Source organism: Jaculus jaculus, chromosome 12 (genome assembly GCF_020740685.1).
Source record: "Jaculus jaculus isolate mJacJac1 chromosome 12, mJacJac1.mat.Y.cur, whole genome shotgun sequence".
Lineage (NCBI taxonomy): Eukaryota > Metazoa > Chordata > Mammalia > Rodentia > Dipodidae > Jaculus > Jaculus jaculus.
Window position 1 is genome coordinate 76,268,961 of NC_059113.1, and position 8,634 is coordinate 76,277,594.

Consider the following 8,634-nt stretch of genomic DNA (forward strand, 5'->3'; position numbering starts at 1 on the left):
AGTACTCCAAGGTTCATGTGCTGGAAGATGGTCCCTAGTGTAGTAATGTGGGATGTGATGGGACTTTTGAGAGTTGAGATTTCAGTGGTGATCCAGTCCTCAAAAATAAGACTGGTCTTCTGGAGTAAGTTCTCAGAAATGCAAGTTGTTGCAAAAGCCTGATTATGAACCCAGACTTGCTGTCTGGCTTCCTGTCTTGCAGTATGATCTCTCACTGCCACCATGTTACTATCCATCATCAGGATCTCATCAGAGCTGGGTGTCATAGGACCTTCAGATCTTGAGCCTCCAAGAGTATGAGCTACATAAATCTCTTTTCTTTACAAAATATCCGGCATTGGTTTTTTTGTTATAGTAAAGGAAAAATGGACCAATACATTTTATCATTCCCCTTTTTGTACACTGATAAGGAAATCTTTCTTTTAAAATCTTCCTTAAAAAATATTGTAATGGTATAATTGATATGAGTGACTTTTGAAACTACAAATTCCAAAACCATCAGTGAATACATTATGGAATGTATTTAGTGGGTTTGTCATGAAAGTTAAAAAACCATGAATTTAAGCTGCTTTTTAGAAAGCATGTGTGAATGTGTGCCTGCTGGGGATTAAATTTAGGGTAACATGAGCCCTGTGTAAGCATTATGCTATAGAATCACATGCCTAGCCTTATCAAGGCTTTAATCTTTTAGTTGCTTATTGTGTTACCTTTTGAGCAGCTAGCTCATATGCAAAACAAGTATCAATGAGTATAGTTGGTGGAGAGAGTTTGAAGGGGCTCTTAACACCTAAATACGTCTTTGATACATCTTAAAAATTTAGGGGGGAAAATCTTTAATTTTACTTGTAAATCAAGAACAAAATAGAGGGGCTGGAGAGATGGCTTAGTGGTTAAGCGATTGCCTGTGAAGCCTAAGGACCCAGGTTCCAGGCTCGATTCCCCAGGACCCACGTTAGCCAGATGCACAAGGGGGCGCACGCATCTGGAGTTCGTTTGCAGTGGCTGGAGGCCCTGGCGTGCCCATTCTCTCTCTCTCTCTCTCTCTCTTTCTCTGTCTGACGCTCTCAAATAAATAAATAAATAAATAAATAAATAAATAAATAAACCAAAAAAAAATAAAAAAAGAATAAAATAGATAGGGACATGTTTACATAAACTCATGTTCAAATCTGTTCTTTGAAACTGGTTTATTTCCACAATACATAGTTTTTTTCCCTAATCTCTATGTTATGATGTTTTAGATTTCAAATTAAAAACAAATTTACAGGCTGAGGAGATAGCTAAATTGATAAAGTGCTTGCCTTGCAGGCAAGAGGACTTAAGTTTAAAACCCAGAATTCATATGAATGTTGGGTGTGGTGGTACAGCTGTAATCCCTGCATTGAAGAGGGAAGACACATGGATTCCTGAAGTTTTCTGACTAGCCATTGCAGCTAAGTGGTGAGCTACAGGCACTGAGAAAGACTCTGTCTCAAAAAAGGTGGATAGCACCTGAGGTTGCCCTCTGGCCTCCACACACATGTGCACACATGCACCCATACACAATGTATGCACAAAGAGAATATGCATACACATGACACACACCCACATAGATACATAACATATATACATTCCCCCAAAATAAACAAAACGTAACCTCAAACCACCTGAAATAGTACCAGGAGTTTTGGTGGCTTCTAGCAGTGCTTGCTCTAGAGGCTAATGTTCTCATGTCTCTCTTCATTTATATGTGACTTTATTGCTCTGCAGTTTTGAGGCCATATTTATTACAAAACAGTTTTTCTTTGTGTAGACAGAATGTGTGCCCAGTTCTTACACTTACATACCAATAATTATACTTACACATGGATAATTCAGCATAAAAGTGTGATTTATGATACCATCATAGAAAACTACAGTTTTCTAGAGTCTGGGGTTGGTTAATTATATTCTCTTCTCTCAGATGTTCATTTGTCTGTGAATTCAATTTCAAAGTTTAATCAAGTTCAATTTCTGGTAAAGATACTTCATGAGAATTGAATCACATAGGTCTGTGAACTTATTAGAACTTGTAAAATGCTAATATTTTCATTTTAATTACTCATTATTTTCTTAGTTGGAATAATTCTGTAAGTAATTATTTTCATGATTCTAGTAAGCCACAGTTTTTACAGAATAACTGCTTGCTTCCAGCAGCTGATTTTAAAGGTCTTTATAGAATCATAAAAAGATGGTTCATTATATTAAAAAATCGAACTCTGAACTTACGAATTTAAAAATATTCAGTAGTTACTAATATATAAGTTTCCTTATTGATGCTAAAGTATTCTATATTTGGTCAGTGGAATTCTAAATGAGTTAAAAATTCTTCTGATGTGATTCTATCACAATATTTTGGAGTTTATTTGCTTTTATATTAGATATCTTCTTTCACCTGGAATAATAGATGTAGTTTTTAAATGGGTTTTGAGTTTTGACCTCACATAGTAAGGGGAGGTATGATGAATTATTTTCACTTTATACTCAGATTGATGAAGGACTTTTATGACATTTTTCTGCAAGACATTCCTTGTAAATCAATATAGTCTAGAGATGTTATTGCCAAGAGCATTCCATAGATAAGGACACTCTTGCTAGAAAATATAGTCAGCCTAAGGAAATCAGTTAGCATGTTTATAAGGCAGAGTGGAGCACTTGCCTTTTTATCTTTCCCAAATAATGCTCCTTGGCAATTCGATAGAAACCTCACATGCCAGCACTTCCCATCATTTTCCTTCTAATTCCCCCTTCTGTCCTCAGTTAGTAGCCCTTCACCATATACTTCTCGGGTATGTTTTCATTATTTGTTTTTCTACATTATCTGTGATTTTTACATAAACAATAAACTTATTAACTGTGATAAACACCAAGACTTGAACTCATTCATTCAGCAGTACAAAGCTGTTATTTTAAAAAAATAACATGGGGTGGCACTGGAGAGATGGCTTAGCATTTAAGGCACCTGCTTGCAAAGCCAAAGGACCTCCTGTTTGTTTCCCCAGTACACCCACATAAACCAGATGTACAAGGTGGTGCATGCATCTGGAGTTTGTTTGCATTGGCTGAGAGTCCTGGCACACCCATTCTCTCATTCTCTCTCTCTCTCTTTCTGACTCTCTCCCTCTCTCAAATAAATAAATAAAAATAAAATAAAATAAGTTTACAAAAAACATGGGTGTGATGGCACAGGCCTTTAATCCCAGCACTAGAGAGGCAGAGGTAGGAGGATCACTTTGATTTCAAGGGCACACTGAGACTACATAGTGAATTCCAGGTCAGCCTGGGCCAGTGTGAGACACAACCTCGAAAAACAAAAACAAAACAAAACAAACAAACAAACAAGAAAAACAATGAATGGCTCTCAGTTCCCTGGTTCTGATACCATGCACCACAGAGTATGTGGACATGCCATAGAGTGAGTAGGCCAGGTCCTTGTTTCCCTGCTCCTCTCAGTTCCCTGGTCCTGGTAGGTCTGACTGCACCTGGCTTGGGAAGGCTTGGTCACTGTGTGGAGACTGGAAGCAGGCCTTTTGCTATGGCTTCCTGATTGGCCACTGGGTACTGACATCCCTATCCACCTGAGTCAGAGAAGGGCCACTGTAGGAGATGGTCTCTTGTCTCTGGTTCTCCAATGTCCTGGCACATGATTCCCCAACCCATGATCCCCATGTGCCTAAGAATACATGCAAATGGAGTGAGTAGGCCAGAGCTCCCATTTCCCCAGACACCTTTGATGTACATGAAATCTCCACAATCTGCACATCCGTGGTTATAACACCACTGTACACTTGTAAACCAACCTGGTTAACATTTGAAACAGAACACCCTCTGAAGATCATACAAGGACAAAAATTTGCTTCCTCAATAGAATAAATTATCTTCCTGAGATTGTAGGCAACAAGACAAAAGTTACCATGGGGTATTTTTTATAATCATGGAAGTTGTCAAAAAAAAAAAAAAAAGCCAACAAAAGTCAAAAAGCTGAGAGATCTCCAGCAAGGATGCCTAGTCCTACAATGAAAGCCTCCAATAAAATCACATCAAAATCAATAGAAATTTAATCCCAAAATGAAAACACAACAACCAACGAGACCCCGTTCAAAAGAATTGGTGAGCTGGAAGCAAACCATCAAAAAACCAACTATTGTATGAATTAAATTGAACAGAATCATCTCATTGAGTGTTCAGCTTTTGACAATAGGCTTACCTTGATTGAAGAAAATGTTAGAACCCTTAAAAGAGATATGAATGAATTGAAAGTGAGTCAGTAAATGGAAGACCTTAACAACAGATTGATTGAGTTTAATGAACTTCATCAAATGTAAGAAGGGATTTTGGAAAGCATCAAGAAAATCAGAACTCAAACTGAAATCATACCTCAAAAAGAGATGGACATGATGCAAAATAACACAACAGACAACAGAAATCAAATACAGCTTGTAAAAAACCTTGCTAGAACCCCTCACTAACAGAGTTACTCATGTAGATGACAGAGCCTCTGACCTCGAAGAAGAAAGAAAAATTTCATTGGGAGTCTAAATATTTCACTAAGTTCAAAAAAAATCAAGTGAACACAACACAGGGAACAGTGGGATACCCTAAAATGACCACACATATAGATCGTGGATATATCAGAAGGAGAGGAAATCCAGGCCAGAGGCATAGAGAACATATTCAACAAAGTTACTGAAGAAAACTTTCCAAATCTCTCAAAAGAGAGGCCCATCCAGGTACAAGAAGCCCACAGAACACCAAACAGACAGGACCAAAGAAGAAACTCTCCAAAACACATCATAGTTAAAACTCTTAACAACAAAAAGTAAGAGAGAATATTAAAAGCAGTAAGAGAGAAACAATTCACAACATACAAAAGCAATCCCATAAGAATTACTTCAGATTTCTTAATAGAAATGCAGAAAGCCAGAAGGGCCTGGAATGGAACACTTCAAAGTCTGAAAAACTTTGGCTTCCAACCCAAGCTACTCTACCCAGAAAAAGTATCCCTCATAATAGATGGTGAAAGAAAAACTTTCCATGAAAAATGGTCAACTCTATAATTATATGTACACAAAGCCAAACCTACAGGAATACTTGAGGGAATACTCCCCACAGAACAGTCAAGCAACCAATCTCAAGAGTTAATAAGAAGATCACAATAACCAAAATAGACCAGGTTCAAAATAGTACAAAACACAACAAAGCACCAAACCCCATAAATGGTAGGGATTTATTCAAACCTAATAGTAATAACCTTTAAGTATTAATAGACTTCACACACCTGTCATAAGATACAAGTTATCAGGGTGGATCAAAAAATATGGACTCCTCTACCTGCTGTCTTCAAGAAACCCACCTCACTACTACAGATAGACACCTCAGGGTGAAAGGATGGAAAATGATCTTCCAAGCAAATGGAAACAAAAACCAAGTGACTGTTGCTATATTAATATCTGACAAAATAGACTTCAAATCAAAAGTAATTAAAAAGGACAAAGAAGCCCATTTCTTAATTGTCAAGGAAATGGTCCAACAAGAGAACATCACAATCATAAATATATATGAGTCAAAAATAGGCATACCACAGTTTATTTAAAAAAAAACTACTTGACAAGAAAATAAATAAACACCAACACCATCATAGTCAGAGACTTCAATACTCCACTATCATCCATAGACAGATCATCTAAGCAGAAAATCAACAGGGAAACAATAGAGCTCAACAACACCATAAATCAACTAGACAAAGGATATCTACAGAACTTTCCACCCCAACTCTCCAGAATACACATTCTTCTTAGCAGCCCATGGAACAGTCTCCAAAATAGACCATATATTAGCCCACAAGATGTGCCTCCATTAATTTAGGAAAATTGAAGTAATTTCCTATATCATATCAGATCACAATGTTTTAAGCTAGAAATTAACAAGAGACAAATCAAGAACTCTACCAGCTACTGGATACTAAACAAAACTTTTAAACAGTGAATGAGTTGTGGAAGTAAAAGAAAAGAATTTATAAAATTCCTAGAATTGAAAGATAATGAAAATAAAACATACCAAGACTTATGGGACACAATGAAGGCAGTACTAAGGGGAAAATTCATAGTGCTAGATACCTCCATAACAAAGACAGAGAGATCCTAAATTAATAACCTAACGATCCACCTAAAGGCATTGTTAAAAGCAAGAAGGCTGGAGAGATGGCTTAGCAGTTAAACACTTGCCTGTGAAGACTAAGGACCCTGGATCGAGGCTCAATTCGCCAGGATCCTTGTAAGCCAGATGCACAAGGGGGTGCATGCATCAGGAGTTTGTTTGCAGTTGCTGGAGGCCCTGGTGCACCCATTCTCTCTCTCTCTCTCTCTCTCTCTCTCTCTCTCTCTCTCTCTCCATCTTCTTTCTCTGCCTGTAACTCTCAAATAAAAATAAAAAAATTTTTTTAAAAGCAAGCAGAATCTAAATTGAAGACCTCCAGATGGAAAGAAGTAATCAAGTTTGAGCAGAAATTAATTAATTGGAAACTAAGAAAATAATTTTAACAATTAATGAAGTGAAGAGATGGGTCTTTGAAAAAAGTAAAGAAGATTGATAACCCCTTGGACAATTTGATCAGGTTAAAAAGAGGAATCTCTAACAAAATCAGAAACAAAAAAGGTAAGATCACAATGGACATCTTTGAAATCGGAAGAATCATTAGGGAATACTGCCAAAACCTCTACCCCACAAAATTGGATATCTTGGAGAAATGGATGAATTCCTAGATACATACTGCTTACCAAAAGTAAACTCAGAGCAGATTACTCTCCTAAACAAACTATCACATCCATGAAAATTGAAAAGGTAATCAAAAATCTCTCCCTTCATTGGAGAACTCAAACTAATATTTCTCACACTGTTTTGCATAATCAGAGATGAGGGAATCTTCCCCAAGTCCTATGAAACTAGCATCACTCTAAAACCAAAACCAGACAGAGATGAAACAAGAATAAAACAACTATAGGCTTATATCTATGATGAACTTAGATGCAGAGATACTGAACAAAATCCTTGCCAACTGAACTCAACAACACATCAAAAAGCATTATCTACCTTGATCAAGTAGGCTTCATTCCAGGAATGCAAGGATGGTTAAACATATGGAAATCAGGCAAGGTAATATATCACATAAATAAACTTAATCATAAGAACTGCATGATTGTGGTGTGCATGCGTGCCAGGGTGGCTGGAACCAAGTTGTCTGCGTGCCTGTGCACCCTGGTGCTTCCTAGGGCTGGCTCTGCCCTGGCTGCACTAGGTTCCCACGTGGGCCTCAGCAGCTGTTCCTGGACCCACGCTCCCTCTCCACAGTGCTGGATCCTGGCTTTTCCCAGCCTCCCTCCCTGCCTACACTGATTGCTTTAGAGGCTATGTAAGCTGGGTGATAGCTGCACACCCAATCCAGAATGTTCTTGCTTGGAGTCCTGTAGCAACTCTGAATAAAGAAAAGTTGGCAGACAAGAAAAAACTTAAAACAGAGAGAGAGGCTCTGGGTGATAAGGCTCCCCCAAAGCCTGTATGCAAGACCATTGACAATCAACCAGTCTATGATGAAACCATAGTAGATCCTAATGATGAAGAGGTTGTGTATGCTGAAGCTACAGATGAGTTTGCTTCTTACTTCAACAGACAAACATCTCCCAAGATTCTCATCACAACATCTGACAGGCCTCATGGGCGAACAGTAGGACTGTGTGAACAGCTCTCAACAGTTATTCCAGATTCTCATGTGTATTACAGAAGAGGACTGGCTCTAAAGAAAATCATTCCCCAGTGTATTGCAAGAGATTTCACAGATCTGATTGTTATTAATGAAGATCGTAAAACACCAAATGGACTCATTTTGAGTCACTTGCCAAATGGTCCAACTGCACATTTTAAAGTAAGTAGTGTGTGTCTTCATAAAGAAATTAAGAGAAGAGGCAAAGATCCGACAGAACATGCTCCTGAGATAATTCTGAATTACCCATGGCTGGGTCACTCAATTGAGCGTATGTTTGCTTCTCTTTTCCCTCATAATCCTCAATTTATTGGCAGGCAGTTTGCCACATTCCATAACCAGCAGGACTATATCTTCTTCAGATTTCACAGATACATATTCAAGAGTGAAAAGAAAGTAGGAATCCAGGAACTTGGACCACATTTTAGCTTAAATTAAGTTCTCTCCAGAAAGGAACCTGATTCTAAATATGGAGAGTATGAATGGGTCCATAAGCCATGGGAGATGGATACAAGTCGAAGAAAATTCCATTTATAAAGCACTGGGAGAGTAGTACTGGACTTTGCTGGATAGGCCTAACTTGAACTTAGTAAATTATTTTTGCCAGAACCCCCTTTTCACAGTGGAACTGACTGACTTCATAAATCTTATATTTGAATAAAAAAAAGAACTGCAACTGCATGATTATCTCAATTGATGCAGAGAAGGCCCTTGAAAAAATACAGCACTAGTTCATGATTGTAACACTGGAAAGAGTGGACATGGAGGGTTTATATCTCAATACAATAAAGGCTATATATAAACCACTCAAAGCCCATATAATATTAAATAGGGAAAGACTCAAGGAGTTCCCACTGAGA

The 8,634-nt window shown here is 37.9% G+C and overlaps 1 pseudogene; it reads left to right on the plus strand.

Annotated features, from left to right (window-relative positions):
* Positions 1-222: 222 nt before the first annotated feature.
* LOC101613141 lies at positions 223-8,311 on the plus strand (annotated as a pseudogene).
* Positions 8,312-8,634: the final 323 nt, after the last annotated feature.